The 17,700-nt window shown below is 44.9% G+C and overlaps 1 long non-coding RNA gene across 1 annotated transcript in view; it reads left to right on the forward strand.

The window, feature by feature from the left end:
• The first annotated feature begins 511 nt into the window (after positions 1-511).
• Positions 512-17,700, forward strand: part of LOC147703286 (uncharacterized) — a 40,590-nt gene continuing 23,401 nt past the window's right edge. Inside the window, exon 1 of the long non-coding RNA XR_015297288.1 lies at positions 512-634. This is a non-coding gene — a long non-coding RNA (uncharacterized LOC147703286). The remainder of the gene's footprint in view (positions 635-17,700) is intronic.

Below are 17,700 nucleotides of genomic sequence, written 5' to 3' on the forward strand. Positions count from 1 at the left end.
ATTTGAAAACCCAGCGGACATCCACCTGGCTTCTGGATTGTGAAGCAGCAATGGAATGCCAGTGGGAACTGGGACCTCTCAAAATGTCATTTCAAAGTTGGGGTGTTTTTCCTGAGCACAGCTCATAGGTGGCGCTATGATACTCTCATATCATGCACAGGGCAGTCGTATTTTCACATATGATTTGGAAATTGTTATGGGTGGTAATGCATTCTTGTTTACTACCTTATGTCTCCATGACACCAGACTCTTCTGTTCACTCACAGCTCAATCACCTAAACAAATGCACACTTACACTCAGCTTGTCACTTACAGAAACCGTTAGATGAGGGACAGGTCCATTCGATCTTGGTCGGTGTGGTGCACATGGGCTGTAAAGGATTACAAACCAAACCTGCCTTGACAAGGAGGTAGGGAAGGAAGTGGAGGGCATTGGACCTGTACTGAGTTTGCAGAAAAAATGTTGTCCTCCTGAGTGTAAACGTAAAACTAATTTCTGTGTATAACCTAAATTTGATTTAAGTAACAGTTCTTGAACATATATTGTACAGTATAGTGATTAGTGTTTTTACTCACTTTTAGGGTGGCATTCTGGGCTAAGAGTGAAGCAGTCCCTGACGTCCAGCAAGTAATGGTAAAATCAGGTTAATTTATTACATCTGTTTAGTTCGAATATTTCACACTTTTAATGGCAATGGAGAAATAAGGATATTTCTCCTCATTATGCTTCACCTGGGAAGATGCATCTCTTTGGTGCAATCTCAGGTCTACCAGCAATGGTAAGTCTGGGAATGCGTCAAACTCTATGAGAGTCGTGTGGAAGCACCCATCAACGCCCATGGAATGCCTTCCCAGGGCAGAGTGACGCTACACATTGATTTGCGCTGCATTATCCTGGATTTATGAAGCCACTCAAGGCAACATAAAGTGACATTGCATGGCTTTGTAGATTGCATTATGTGCTTACCTCACATACGCAGCATGTTGCTTGGTGCAAAAACGACGCAACCCTAGACATTAATATGCCACTAGGCTTCTGGTCTTTACTGGGTGTTTAATGTATTGAGCACATAGAACAACAGCCAAGGGGGCTCAAAGCTTGGCTCCAGGATCGTAATAGGGGAGTGTGATGGGTTAATGGGTCAGAAGGACACACTGAAGGGCAGAAGGTGATTTTAAAACTTTAAGGGGCATATTATCAAGACAGGCGACAAAATTATCGCCGCTTTAGCGACAGAAAACTGCTGCTAATACGGCGATAATGGGCCTGATAATATGCTCTATGGAGTTCCAATTGAAGCCCATGTTAGATGTGAAGGACATCTAACATGAGCTTCAATTGGAATTCCATATCAATTCCACTCATGTTAGCAATCAAATTAATTCAGTTTTTAGTTTGTGTAGTAGCAGAAAGTGCAACAATAATTAATGCGGGACTAATTCACACCAGTCTTTGCCCATAAATGTACAAGCTAGTGGTAACAAAAACGCATTTTTCATTCTAAAGACGGGATCGTAATTTCAAAAATGAGAAATGTGTCATTTTAAAGTTATTTTAAACTCCAAATACAATCGTGCTAACACAGCTTGTAAGTTTGGTGCTTGGGACAAGAAAGGGAGACTATCAAGCAGAGGTGTCTGATGAACTTTGAAATTGGTGTGACACAAGACCAAGTCCTGAATTATACAGTGCGAGGAAGTGCACTAAGGGAGCATGACTGCAACAAGAGAGGTTCATGGGAAATCTGCTGAGAATATATATATATATATATATATATATATATATATATATATATATATATATATATATATATATATATCAGCACAAATCTTCAGACCTCCACTACACGGCGGCGAGAGAAGAGACAGACCCCACGCTTTTTCCAGGCAAGATGTTTTATTTCGTTCTTGTGCCTTCCAAATGCAACGTTTCGACTACTGACGTAGTCTTGTTCACACACCACATTGCACAAGTGGAAACTTTTTTATATATTCTTTGCAGTGTGGACACACCCATCCGGGTCCCACCTCCAACCGTGAGTCACATGGTGAAACATTTAAAACAACAGAGCCTTAATTCAAAGACCGGTGCATTGTAGCGCCATGTTGGAATACCAGTAATGACACATATATTTGTCTATTTACATATATACATTGGTCACTTCATATACATGACTAAATATGCAATACCAGTATGCCTGGATATTTAAAACAATGTATGACCGCATGAATGCGTGAATATTTCATTGTAGCACTTCATTCTACATGAATGATGTTGTGTAATTGCATCATTGACAATTATGTTATAAACATTGGATCTAAAAATACCCGCATGAATGCGAACAGAAGGAACATTAAATCCATGCATCTTTACCAACAAAATATATGTTAGACCAGCATACAATATTTCATTTGAATTACAGCAATGCACCGCATTTAGTTGTTCGAACCATGTCTCATGTTGACTTAAAACACCAAAACAGCACCTAAGTGTGATGTGCGCTTACAACAATATCGTGATTGTAATTTCCTATGCGTGGCACTATGTGTGTATGTCCATACCTTCTTCATATGTCCACGAACTTTAAGTATATAGGAACTATATATATATATATATTAAATGGAGTTAAGTAGTGCATATTTTAGCACAGTGTCTAAAAGAAATTGATCATAAATCCCCATAAATACCTTTATTTGTGAGGGGCCATGTGGGCAGTGCACATATTGTTACCTTTGTGCAGTGCAGTAACCCTCCCTCTGACATGCTGCTCGGTGGCTGGTATTAGCAGATGGGTACAAATGGACATGGGGTATATAAAGAGAAAGGAGTTATGGGATTGTTGCTGGTGTGATTCAAAAGGGTTTATTTAGGAGACAGGGCCACCTTCCCTCTTCTTTCACCTTTACGCTCTTTGTTCATTCCCTTCCTCTATACCTCTCTTTCTCTATATGCCCATGCCTCTCCCTACTAGTTAATTGCATTCCTTTTCATATCCATCAACATGCCTCTCCGTTCCCTCCATTTCCTTGCCCAGTATGTTCCCTCTCGCACCCAGTCCCTATGTCTTGCCTTTACCAGTCGTTTTTCCAATCGTTTTTCCTCAAAATTTCAAGTTGTTCCATCTCAGAAGTGAATTTAAGTTTAGAATGCAAAACTACAAACGCCAAAATGTAAAGACAAAAACTTTTTCCTTTAAACTCCTCGCACCAGATCTGACAAAACTCCAGACCCCTGCCTCTGCCTCCCTTTTTTCTGACCTTGGGTACATCCTCTATATTCCCTCATCCTCCTTGTCCCACTTCATTTCCAGCCTTCTCTCCTTTCTTCACACTGCACTCAGTTACTTACCATTGTCTTCAACCTTCTCTTTTCCATTGGATCTCTCACTTTAGTAATTTCAAATGGCCACGAGTGAGGTGTAAGCAGTTAGTCTGTTCCTGTTTTCTTTACATTCCCCTACTTGTTGTTTTCTGTTTGCAAATGAAAAACAAGCATTTACAATGCAGTGGTCTCGGCATTGTTAAAGTTAGAGCTATTGGCATTGCTCATGACATTATTTTTATTTATGTTTTGGTTTTTAAAACATGAATAAATGGAATTGTCATTTACAATGCCAATAGCTTAATAGGTCGCTAATGCGAGACCTATTGCATTTGCACCCACACAGAGCCACACATACAGAGCCACCCACACAGAGCCACCCACACAGTCATTCACATAGAGCCACACACACACACACAGAGCCACCCACACAGAGCCACCTACACACACACACAGACACCCTCACACAGACAGAGCCACCCACACACAGAGGCACCTACAAAAAAAGCTACCCACACAGAGCCACACACACACAAAGCCACACACACACAGCCACACACACACAGCCACACACACACACACACACAGCCACACACAGCCACACACACACAGCCACACACACACACAGAGACACACACAGAGCCCCCACACACACATAGAGCCCCACACACACAGAGTCCCACACACACACAGAGCGCCACACACACACACAGAGCGCCACACACACACACACAGAGCGCCACACACACACACAGAGCGCCACACACACACAGAGCACCACACACACATAGCGCCACACACACACACATAGCGCCACACACAGAGCACCACACACACACACAGAGCGCCACCTACACACACACACACACACAGAGCGCGACCTACACACACACAGAGCGCCACCTACACACACACAGAACACCACCTACACACACACAGAGCGCCACCTACACACACACAGAGCTCCACCTACACACACAGAGCGCCACCTACACACACAGCACACACACACAGCACCACACACACACACAGCACCACACACACACACAGCACCACACACACACAGCACCACACACACACAGCACCACACACACAGCACCACACACACAGCACCACACACACAGCACCACACACACACACACAGCACCACACACTCACACACAGCACCACACACACACACACACAGCACCACACACACATACACAGAGCCCCAGAGCATAATTCCAAGAGCCAGCAAAAGCTCGAAGCATAGGAACCAGGGAAGTCGTCACCCCAGGCAAGCAATGTCTGTGAGGGGAATGAGGGTGAATGAGGGGTGAGAGGGTGAATGAGGCTGTGAGAGGGTGAGTGAGGCTGTGAGAGGGTGAGTGAGACTGTGAGAGGGTGAGTGAGGCTGTGAGAGGGTGAGTGAGGGTGAGAGGGTGAGAGGGTGAGTGAGGATGAGGGTGTGTGAGGGTGAGGGTGTGAGGGCGAGGGTGTGAGGGTGAGGGGGTGTAAGGGTGTGCAAGGGTGAGGAGGTTAGGGTGTGAGAGGGTGTGTGAGGGTGATGGAGGGTAAACGCATAACCCCTCCCCCCCCATTGCAGACGAGGTCTACCCCACCCCAACTTCTGCTGATGCAGAGTCTGGCGACTGTGATGGGAGGGGGGGCGACCTTTCCTGCCCGGTCCTCGAGTGTCATTAGTGCGTCTTAGAGCTGTCAGAAAAGTGTTGTTTGGGCTGTGTGTCTATGGCCCAGATCCTCCCCCAACAATAACCTTTTCGAAAAACCATGATAAAACAAAACAAGCAGTGACAAAGCCAAAAGGGTGGCAGCCAATGCAAGTTTTATTGGCTTCATCAGTGCTTGTTTTATAGCATGTCATCAAATTTTTGAACTCTTAAATAACTGATGTATTTGCTCAATCGCACCTGCTTCCCATGACCATAAAACAAGCAGGTGTTGCACACCGCACATTTTGTTTTTATTAAAATAAAAATCTGTTATTTGTGTAGCGCTTTCACAAAAGTGCTTTACATCGAATGCGGAAAGGAACATGAGTGGTGCAAATGCATTAGCAACCATGGAACATATGCAACAGGAAGGCTAAGTCTAAGGGGGTGTGAAATGCAAGTTTGAGGGCAGCGTGATCTGCGTTACATAAATTACTCTCTTACAAGGGGGCTAAATAAACCCTCAAGATAATCCTTTCCACATGCTTATTGAATTTTCTTTGCAAAGACGGACATCTCTAGTCTATAATTACATTAAACATCAGAGGTTAAAAACCTGGACTGGCCTGGCTAATCCCAGACGCCTGGCCACCCTGCAGTGATAAAATTAACACAGCCCACCAGACTTGTAAAGCAGATTTGGGAAACCTTTTGTCTGCGGGACGACGCACACATCGTTGTCTCTTTGAGAGATTTAAGGAGGCAATAAATTCGAAACTAACAGCAATTAACTTCAATTACCGAAGTCTTTCTGCAGAGTTTTGCTTTTTTGGCAGTGCAGTATGTGAGATTCCCCAGGGGCAGAGGAAAATGGAGCTGAATTATTTGTGTTTCTGTCTTTTTTTGCCAAGCCCACTGCAGATCCCAACATGTGGCGAACGTTTGAATATGATGGAGTGTGTTTTTACAGTAACAAAAAAACGGATGTATGACATTACAACACATGCTTTTACCACGCATGCCTTTACAACGCGGTTTTTACAACGAAAACCTTTACAACGCATAGCGCTTTGGGGTGCTGGATAGTGAATAGTTTAATTTACTATTCCAACTCCAGTCCCCGTGGACACTAGGGAAGGTGTTGGATAGTAAATTAAACGTATTCCCTATCCTACAGCGCCCCCCAGCGCAATGCGTTCGTAATGGTTTGCGTTGTAAAAGTTGCGTCGTAAAGGCACTGCGTGGTAAAAGTTGCGTTGTAAAGGATGTTTCCCCCAAAAAACACCACCCTCCCCAGTGCCCCCTCAAAAATGCACAAAGATCGGCGGCAGCATCTGCTCAGGAGTATGAATTTTGTTCCAGATAAACAATGTTAAACTCTGAGTGCACGTGACGGGTTTATGTAAAGAGGTGGGGGCGGGGTTGTTTTAAGTACAGCAGGTGTGCGCGCATGGAAAAGAACTTAGGGAAATTTGGAAAACTGCCATTTGTAAGCATACCAAAGCCAAGTCATTAAAACCACAAATCAAAAATAGCTCTCGTGTGCCAAAGCTCCCTGGGCTGGCCTGGTCTGACTCGAGGCCGGGCCTGTCTCGCTCTGTTTACCTTTCTGCTTGGTGAGTGTTTTGAGCTGCATACAGTGCGCTGTGTGCTCCTCTGGTGACCTCATCAATGCGGGCCACCGAATGATGTCATGAATGATGCAAATCACTCACCCAGGCCACTTACTCGCCGTGTGTGAGGGTCAAATGGGGAAGGCTGCGATTCGGGTGAGGCAAATTTGGAAAACTGCCATTTGTAAGCATAACGAAGCCAAGACATTAAAACCACAAATCAAAAATAGCTCTCGTGTGCCAAAGCTCCCTGGGCTGGCCTGGTCTGACTCGAGGCCGGGCCTGTCTCGCTCTGTTTACCTTTCTGCTCGGTGAGTGTTTGGAGCCGCATACAGTGCGCTGTGTGCTCCTCTGGTGACCTCATCACTGCGGGCCACCGAAAGATGTCATGAGAAAGAAGCGCAGCTGGAACCAGGCCCCTTACTACAACAAGACATCGCCGGGTCCGCGGAGCCCCCGTCCTTTTCAGACTGGGGGGCGTGTTTTTTCATGATGACGTCACAGATAGAAAGAAACGAAAAAACACGCCCCCCCAATCCGAAAAAGACAGGGCTTGAATAGAGTGATGCCCCTCTCCTCCAATGGCTGGCCTCCGTTTAGGAAGCCAGCCAATGGAGAAGAGGGACGGGTTCAAGCCCCACTCTAGGAAACATAAATTCTCGGCTGCGCGAACACTGCAGAGCAGTGTACGACGCTAGGCCGAGCCCTAATGAATACTACAAATACCAGGATGCAAAGGAAAACCAGTTGGATTACTTGCACTTGTCAGAACTTCAACTCTCTGCCCCTTATCTGTCTACAACTCCCTTCTGGTTCTTTCTTCGGATCCCTTTTCACCTTACCTCCACTTCTCATTCCCCCTTCTCTTTTTGCTATGTATGCATTTCCTTCTTAAGGCAACTGCCTTATACCTCTATCACTCCCACAGTCTACTTCTCCCACTCCTTAACTACTTCCATCCCTTTGTCTCTCTCACTGTGATTCTCCCCCTACTCCAGAGATAATCCAGCTGCCAGACTGCAGAGATCAATTGCAGCAGAAAAAAGCAAACTGCTGCTGCTTTACAAAGCTAGAAAATAAACTGCACACCGAACTGGGAATATCTTGTAAATGTGTAAATCGTCTTGTCTCAAATCTTCATGGGTTTTATTTTGTGATTAATTATCGCAATACCATAGTTTCGCATTAAAAAATGAAGGAGCATATTATCAAGAAAGGTGATAAAATTATCGCCGCTTTAGCAGCAGGAAACTGCCGCTAAAGCGGAGATAATGGCCTTGATAATATGTCCTTGTGAATTCCCATAGCAGCCCAGGTTCTGGTGTTAACCTGGGCTGCTATGGGAATTCACAAGGGCATATTATCAAGGCCATTATCGCCGCTTTAACAGCAGTTTCCTGCCCCTAAACCGGCGATAATTTTATCGCCTTTCTTGATAATATGCCCAAAGACTTTCTGTGGCAGGCAGCATGCCATGGACCGCAAACATTGCTGTATAAAATGCAAGGCTGACATGGATATCGGCCAGTTTAATACACAATTCACTGCCCTGAGGCCTCGCTGCCAGCCCCCAGCTACAGGGAATTAAGTCATCAGGGCATTTGCAGAGGAGTACTCTATTTTTTTTTGTCTTATGTAGCGCTAAATCGATCTGAAAGAATTGGAGCGCTTTACATGAAAACCAGCAACATTACTCACTGAAGAAGGAATGGCTTTTCATTTTCTTGACCAGGCCATTGTTAGTTTTAGATTTGCACAGATCAGCCACAAACTGCAACATTTATGACCATTGACACACATTTTTAGGCTCCTTCTTACCCTGAAAAACTTGTGAAGTTGGTCCTAAAAACAGAGCAACTCTTTTTTCCTGAGTGTAAATGGGTAGGGAGAACCCCCAAATTTCACGAGGAAATGTGAGATGGTGGGGCATATTATCAAGCACAGCGTTAACATTATCGCCACTTTAGCGTCAGAAAACTGCTGCTAAAGCAGCGATAATGGGCTTGATAATACGCCGTAGAGAATTCCCATAGAAGTCCATGTTCACACCAGAACATGGGCTTCTATGGGAATTCACAAGGGCGTAATATTAAGCCTATCATCGCCTCTTTAGCAGCAGTTTTCTGCCGCTAAAGCGGCGATAATGTTAACGCCGTTCTTGATAATATGCCCCGGTGTTTCTTACAGAAAAATTATTTCCTCTTTGTAGAGTAAAACTATGCAAATCTGCATATCCAGCTGACATTGCCCCTGGCAACCCAAGGGACCTCCACCCTTCAACTTTATTGTTGCTCACCGTCCCCACGGGCAACCCACAAAATTAACAGGAATAACTGTCACAGCGCTTCCTGTCAATGGTGCAAAAATGTGACAGTCAATACGGCCAGCAATCAAACCTTTACACAGTTTATCATTTTTCAAAAACAAACTCGCAAATCGGGAGTTTGTTTTTGAAAAATGAAAAACCATTGACACAATACTTTTTTTAAAAAATATTCTTTACTGCAACCTGTGACAGACAGCCGAAAAACGCCATCCCATCGCCCACACTAATTGCGCATGAGGCCGGATGGCTAACCTGTGATGGACAGCCCTCGGTGGATTATGTCGACAATGAAGCACCAGTAGTGTCTCTCATTAACATACTTTCAGTCATCTGCCGGCCTCTAAATCGGGCAGGCTTATTTAACTAAAACGCGCTCTAGGAGACTAAGACTGATTTGATTGTGACTGAGTCATCAAGGCTTCCTCTGTGAAAATCTGGCACTCGTAAGAAATTTGCTCTTTGAATACTGGCTAAGAATTGCAGACTTTGGAAAACCTTGACTGCTAAAAGATCTTCGGAGCCTGTAGAAATAATGGGTAACTGAACATTTCTAATAACAAGAATTTCCTATTGCCGCCAGAACCCAGGGAATCAGCTCCTACAAAGTTCATTGACCTGCCAAGGTATATACTTTTTAGGTCTCGGCCTGCAATGGCTGCGCACATGCGTAGTCTCGCTGGCAAGATTTAATGAAATAGAGTACTTTCACTAGCGAGGTTAAGCCCCGCGCCTCTTTTCCATTGTTAGCATTTGATTTTCAGTAGCGCTGTATTAATGCAAAAGCTTTACAGTTAACACAGCTATGATAGCTTACTGTCTTCAATGCACTAGGAAGAATTTCATCAGTTGTACATTGGAACTGATGAGGGGGAAACATGCTTTTCAGGACTAACTAAGGCCTGAGCACTGTATGTGTGGTCTGCTTTCGAGAATTTTGGGCCTCCCCATTCTTTGTGGAAATATTCACTTGAGGGTATATGGCAGTGCTAATGATGTTGAGAGACCATGCTGGCCTGGACTTGCGTTCTCAGTGGCTTGTGGCCAAACGCTGGAGTTGTGTGTTTCATGTAATGCTTTCAGTATTGAACACGGTTTCAGGTGTGATGCATCCTTGCAGTGTTTAATTTGAGCAGGTAGTTGCCTGCTGGGGGGCACCAACACTTATTTATCGGGACCAGCACTTGTTTTTTTTGCATCATTTATTTACTGAGTAAAAGTGCCGGCAAACACACAGATTAGAAAGATGGCAGTGCATAAAGGTGCCAAAACTGTTAAATGGGGTGAAAGCTGGAACTTGCAAGAGTGAGGTAAAGAGGCATAGAGAGTCTGGTAGTTAATTAAAGAGGCACAAGGTGGTTTTAAGACTAAAAGCCTTGGTATTCAATGTGCCAAGATCTTCTGAGCAGAGCTTTGGGCACCACCACTCTTACTTTCATAAATGAAGCACTGCATTCTTGTAGAGGAGGGTTCCCTGCCTTTATGGGAACAGGAAGCCTAGTCTGCAAGCATGTAGAGCATGTGGCATGGCAAGCAACGAGGCTCACTGGGTGCCGAGCAGAGGCAAAGCTTAGAAATCTCACAAAACATTTTGGTCCTTGGTAGCAATGATGGGGGTGGTAACTGCTGGGGGGAAAGGAGCTCCAATGGTATTACGGTTGAAAAATAGCTATTAATTGTGGAGTATTTGTGTGATTGTTGCACTCATGATAGAGGTGCAGATCTAGCAGAGTCTATATCTCTCACAGGGAAACTATGGAGAGGTGCTGGATTATACCCTACATGATGCAATTGTTTGTGGGCATCAGTATCACTTTTGAGGAGGCTACTCCTCCTCAGACAGTGAGTACATTCCCTAGCATTCCATACTGCTTTTAGGGGGATATTCTCATTGAAGTGGCTGTGAGAGGCGTGAGCCTCCTTGGCCTAACCCCTCTCACCCCCACTTCGTAAACCCGAGGCTGCACCCTATTCTCAAGAATGTGGTGCAGTCTGGCGTTTCCCCCTGCAATGGTGCTAAGTTTCAAGACTTAGCGCCAAAGCAGCCCCTTCCTGCATATGAACATTCCGGAAATACCATTTTGTTTTTTCCATTAGTGCTGCACAAGGCAGTACACATGGAAAATACAAAAATGAGGAGCAATGAAGCATTTCTCCTTGTTTCCCCAACTTAAGTTTGGCGCTACTACCTACTATCGCTGCCCTTGATAATAGGTGGCAGCATCGATCACAACACGTGTTGCTGTGTAATGCCCACCGCAACACCCACTGCACGACCCTTTCACGCTGAACTTAGCGTGAAAGGGGCATTATTCTCAAGGCAGCGTTAAGCCACTTAACGTGACTTAAACCCACGTTAAGTGGGTTAACACTGCCTTGAGAAAAAGGGCGTTGACCCTATTGCCACAGGAAAGTCCGAAAAAGTGATGTTTCCGTGGCGATAAGGGCTTGAGAATATGCCTCATAGTCTCTCTGGTTCCATGAGCACGCTTGCACACATCTCATAGCACCAGAAGAGAATATGCATCTCTTCCAGCCAGAAAGAGTCTGTTGCGTGGCCTTGTGGGTTTTGGCCAAGATTGAACACAGTATGTGGGGGATGGGCAGGTAGTTGGCCACCTATTTAGTGTTGGTATTTCATCTTGCAGGAAAGCTCAAAATGGCTTATACAAAGTAGGTGAACGCTCTGCTCCATTGGGAACAATTGTTTATAAATAATCACAGTGGTTAGAGTGCCTTCTGGCCTCCCTCACAAAATGTGTGGCTTATTTCATTACTGGAACGCCTCACTTTCCTACGACTGTGAGAAATTGTATGCTTGTACCTGAGGGGGTCCGATCTTAGTATGTCAGAGTGTGTGTTTGTGTAGCCCCGGGATTGTGGCTTTCTCTAGAACGCCATATGTAATATTGATCAAGTGCAATCTATTATCTCAGCTTGTGACTAAGTGATGTCTCTTTGCCCATCCCTCATACCAAGTATTTAGCACAGGATTATGAGCTGCACTCCAAGTGACTGCCTCTGATTGGCTAAGACGTGCCTGGAGTCAATTTACACCACTTTGGAGTATCATGCGCTTTGTACCATCAATATAGATTTTAAATATTACAAATAATAAGGATACATATGATCAGCTAAAAAGGCATATGGATAACGCTGGTTCCTTCTAAATTCGCAATTGCCGGTCAGCATCTGAGTGGCTTGTTAACCTGGTATTGTCTGCTCTAACCTGGACATACAAGCTGTTGTTTGAGACCAGGTCCTCTTTGCAAGATTTACTTCAGCGAAGCTTTATGCATGAGCACAGAGGAAGCAGTGAACCACGGAAAGGATTATGTTGATCACTTCTTGTAGGACCAAGCATAGTCTTTGTGGCTAAGAAGCCTACTATTGCAGTGAGCAGAAGAGAAGGAGTTGGACTACCAGCAATGTTGAGAACCTGTCTAAACTGAATTCAAGAAATGACAGCCCCTCTGTTTGGGGCCTCTAATGAAAGGTTTTTTTTTTTTTTTTACCGATGGCAAGCGCATGTGCAACACCAGAGTGCAACTGCTCCCCAGCATATCTTAGTCTACTGCATTGGGATGACCACCATCTAAGCATCATCTGTGCTCGTTTTTATTTGGAAAGTTTATTTTTATGTTCTGACATTCTGGAGGCCTTGACCATCGAGAAGAGATTAAGGAGCATATTTACAGGCTCCTATTGCCACCACAATGTCACTTTCAGTGACGTTGAGGTGGTGATAGGGGCTTCACCTCATTTAAGAGGCAGCGTTAAGCCACTTAATGTGGCTTAGCGCTGCCTTGTAAATAAGGCACCCTTTCATGCTGTTCTTATCGTGAAAGGGGAGTGCAATGGGTGTTGCAGTGGGCATTCCCATTGAGTTTGACACTACCCCCTATTTACAAGGGTGATGTAAATAGGAGGCACGCCAAAATTCAGACCAGGGAAAACCTGGTCTTAAAGAGGCGAAACGGGGAGAAATGTTTATTTTTCCTTGTCTTTGCTGTTTCCATGTGTGCTGCGTTGTGCAGCACACATAGACACTGAAAATTGCTATTGATTGTTTATGTGCAGGAAGGTGAACTTTCCAGCACATAAACAATAAAAAAGTATGTTTTGCAACTTCTATGTGTGCTGCATTAACCAGCGCACTTAAAAGTTACAACAAGTCTTTTAAAGATTTTTATTTGTAGGAAGGGAGGCCTTCCTGCAAATAAACAATCTTCCCCTCAACACAGACCCCTTGCACTATGGTGGAAGGGTGCCTGCTTTGGCAGTAGGCTGCTAAGTTTAGCTCCAGCTCAGATGGAAACGCAGGGCTGCACCATATTGTTGTACATATGGTGCACCACTGTGTTCCTGAAGTGGTGGAGTGCCTTCTTGGCAAACCACTTGTTTTCTTGTGCGCTTCCTGAGGTGCTCTGCCTTATCAGCCTCTGCTCTTTTTACTTGTGAAGCAGAAAGCCTCTCATTAGTCTTGTCATGATGTTGTCATCAAGGCTACTTTGGTAAACACAACTACCTTGTTGCAATACACAATGACCACAGACTCATGAACATCTACCAATGCCAGCGAACATGTTGACAGTGAATCGAGCAATCGCTCCTTGATGGCTACGCTTGGTAAAAGAAGCTTTAAAAAGGACAGTGGACAGCCTCTGTGTTGAGTGACAGCCGACAACCATTTTTTTTGTTGGCGATTTATATAGCGCGAACTCGACCTGAAGGTACTGGAGCGCTTTACATGAGCACCAGTTACGTTACACAAGGACACATTCATTTTTTTGGTTGGCACAAGGCGATTAAGTGATTTTCCCAGTATCACAGGATGTGGAGTCGACCCGAGGCTCGAACCTTGGTTTCCCAGCAGGTCGGCAGTCTAGCCATGAGGCCACATCGTCTCCCCTAACAAACTTTATTGCAACTTCTGGGTACCTGCAGGACTCCTCCTGGTTCTTCTGTGGACCTTGATGGAACACAAACAATAATCCTATATCATTAATGCCTAGGCTCTTCTACTGCCTGTACAGTGCACACTGTTAGCGTAGACAAAATGTATCATTTTTAATGTAGATTTTCTTTGTAAAACAAGGACCCCCTGATTCCGTATATAGTTCCTAGGACAGGGTAATTTATCAAATATTTAAAACTTCCTAGGCAACCAGAAGTGGAGTTCTGGACTTTTTTGGTTCTGTCCAGAGGTGTCAGGGAACAACACCCAAAGACCCCGGAGTTCCACCTGCCTTGGTGCGCAAATGAACAGAAACACGGGCTTCTCGATGGTGGCGTCAAAGACCAAAGGTTTATTACTGCAGGGACACAGAAGTCACAGAAACCACACATGGGCAGTATCTAGGAGCCTGTTCGATTTGTACAAAGAGGGTTGCTCCTTATATACAGAAAATTGGGCTTCGGGCAAATTCTTCACATGTTAGTACATTCCCAAACCTTTGTGTCCTAAACAATAAATATTTGGCGTTGCACAGGAATCGTCGACAATATCTGATGACACAACATTACGAATGAGAGGTTCCCACTTTTCCATCATAATCTCATGTCAACTATTCATTCAGAACCCGGACCGCCTCATCGTAAATTTCGTTACCTCCCCCTAATAAAGGCCCAGAAGGAAAGGAGCAGAGCCAGGTGCAGAAGATAGAAAAGCAGGATAAGAGATGTTTGTGGGTTGTAAATGGGCAAGGCTACCAGCTTCGGCCGCCTAATCATGATCGGGACAACGGACACGAGAACCAGTTCGGTAGGGCTGGCCTCGGGCAGAGGAGGCAGTCTTTGTCGAGTCATGCAGCTACAGCGTGATCTGGTCTAAGGTGCACGTGTCACTAGAGAGGTGAATCTCCGGCTAAGGCTACGTGTCCTTAATCGGAATGAAGTGATCAGAGGTTATTGCGTATGTGAGGGCAAGAAACACAAAATGGCTGCCATGATCTAAGATGGATGCCATGGGTAGATCAGAAATGTGTTTGTAACAGGAGTACTCTTGCTCGTAGCGTAGCGAAAACACCAGGATATGCTAAATGGATCATTTGCGGTTCGCTGATACCAATATTATGTATTTCCGACAATATTGAAAACACGGGTTCAAATCGTCACGGAACCTCAGACCCTCCTTTTGCCCTTACATAGGCAATTACTCAGTCTATGTCAGAGTCTAATTCTATGCTCATCAGGTCAGTGACATGCTGTTGTATCATCATCCTTTCTCGCGCCTTTTCTCCAAACGCAGGTGGTTTCCTAAAACAGGTTGCAGCACAAAGACTACACAGAGCTGGACCACACTGGATAATCAGGCAGCATGAGAAGAGGAATACTAAGATGACACCAATGACCATCAGAACCTTCCATCCCCACGCTGATATCAGAGTCCAAAACCACTCCATGAAGGACCAGTTTCCCTTGTCTACATGAATAGAGTCGGAAATCTTGTGTAGCTTCGAGATCGCCTCATAGACTGTTGGAGCATTATTAGGAATAAAGACACAGCAGCTCGATTGGATCATTCTGCATACCCCTCGTCGATCTGCAAGTATAACGTCTAGAACCATACGGTTCTGCAACGTCATGAGTCTATCCGCCTGAAGCTCAGCTGTCAAATTGCTAAGGGCACCAGCAGTTTCGGTAATAGTAGATTCAACTACCCGTGTTAGCTGACGTATGTTTCTACTATTGGCCATAGGCCCCCAGAACGGAAGGAAGCCTTTGAAGAAGTCTCCAGCTTCCTGACCAGCAGTATCTTCCTTGCTGAAGACACCTCTCGCTACTCTGGTTCTGTGGTAATCAGATGAAGCAGTGTATGTTGGGGGCAACAATCGAGCAATATAGCATGAACCTGAAAGGTCAGCAGGCAACCATGTATATGCTCTGTCTCGACAGATGAAGTAGGTACCCCTAGCAGTAAGAAAGGCAGGGGAAGAGTTAGCCGGAAACACATAAGTCTCTACGCACTCACTCCTCCCTAGCTGAGCTCTCGGATTTCTCCCATTACCTTGCAAACAGACCTGACCTCGGTGAGGTACGACCCAGATTGGAGTTGAGCTTTTACGCTTGCTTTCTCCCAAACTAAGGCGATACTCTGAAGAATTCCAACTTAAATATACTCGCAATTCGTCTCTAGGGTAAGATGGAGTATTATTGACGTCCTTGATCATGTCAATAATTCCCTGGACTAAAGCTTTGTTGGCAGAGTTATATTTAGTGGAACGTGGTGGACGTGGAGGATAGGTTTTAAGGGCATAAGCAAAGATGTTTTGAAGGGCCTGAAATGATCCATTGTAGCTGAAAGGCAAAACCAGATAGGGAATACCTTTATCCATAGTGTGGGGTATCAAGCCACACACCCAGCAGTCTGTAGTGTTAACTACCAGTTGGTGTTGATGCAAGAGCTGTACAAAAGTGTTATTGATGAATTCAGAGCGTCGAGCTCGCTCATGTTCAGGAAACGAGTGAAAAGAGTGTATAGAGGAAACAGTAGAAGTAACAGGATCAAGGGGAGGTACTGTAGTTACTGGTACAAAAATCAAACTCATACTGAAAACGATTCCACCCACCAACGTTATCAAAACAATCAAAAATGTAATGGCACATTGTATTAAAAGGCATTTGCTGTGAAGAATTCTGTAAAGTCTGTTTCTGCGAACATAAATCACATTTTCTCGTTGCAGCGCAGGAAGCTCCATCTTCTACAATCCGCTCGCGACCACTGATGATGTGTACGTAGATGAAAATGCCTCTATCAGCCCTGGGAGTTCCCAGAACCAACAGAAAGATCGACCTTATGTCAGACCCCCGCATATTCAACTAGGCACACAGCCACGACCCTACGGCTACCCAGACAGCAAGGCAATTTTAAAAACAATAAACAATAGCAAACTTTCAAAATTTCAAAAATATCACAATGGGCAGTTGCCTGCTTTATTTGTCCATATTACGAGGTCGTAAATTGTATCTTTGCTTTGCAGGAACTGTTTGATCGGCAAATAGCATATCACTGGTAGTTGTTGCAGTGTTCAAGTTCGCAGAAGACAAAGTTTTCTCTGATGCAGGGGACAAATGTTCAGAGTTCAAAGGAGTCGTCTTTTCAGACGGAGAGTCAGAGTTTGGAGTGTCGGTGATCAATTTGGCATCGCTGAAAGGGATGAACTTTGGCGTACGTTCAAATTCGGAGGCACCAATTCCCTTCTTCACCCAGTCGTCGTAAGGAAGTGGCAAAGGTACACGCTTGACATGAGATGCGTGCACCCAATGCTTGCGACCAGCTACACGAACTGCTGTTCTCGTTGCAAGCAGGACCTGGAAGGGGCCAACGTATCTGGGCTGAAGGTTCTTCGTCCTCGCGAAGTTTCTGATCACGACTTGATCGCCGGGTTTCAGCTGATGACCTGGACTCTCCGGAGGCTTTGGCAATGCATCGAAAACCTGTTGGTGAATAAGACTCAATTTAGCAGTCAAGTCGTAAAGGTAGTCTATCAACATAGGGTATTCTAGAGAACAAAACTCTTTAGGCCTCGGCACACCCCAAATATTTGCCGGGCGGCCAAAGACTATCTCATAGGGGCTAAGCCCCACTCTAGAATGTACAGTTGCTCTCGTTGATAGCAAAGCCAAAGGAAGTGCGTCTGGCCAGGGTAAACCTGTGGATGCTTGTATTTTAGCTAGTTTCAGCTTGAGGGTGCCATTGTAACCCTCCACTAAACCAGCAGACTGGGGATGATTCGCACTGTGGAACTTCTGTTTTATGCCTAGGCCGGCACACACACTCTGCATAAC

This window comes from Lissotriton vulgaris, chromosome 7 (assembly GCF_964263255.1).
Source record: "Lissotriton vulgaris chromosome 7, aLisVul1.2, whole genome shotgun sequence".
NCBI classification, from domain to species: domain Eukaryota; kingdom Metazoa; phylum Chordata; class Amphibia; order Caudata; family Salamandridae; genus Lissotriton; species Lissotriton vulgaris.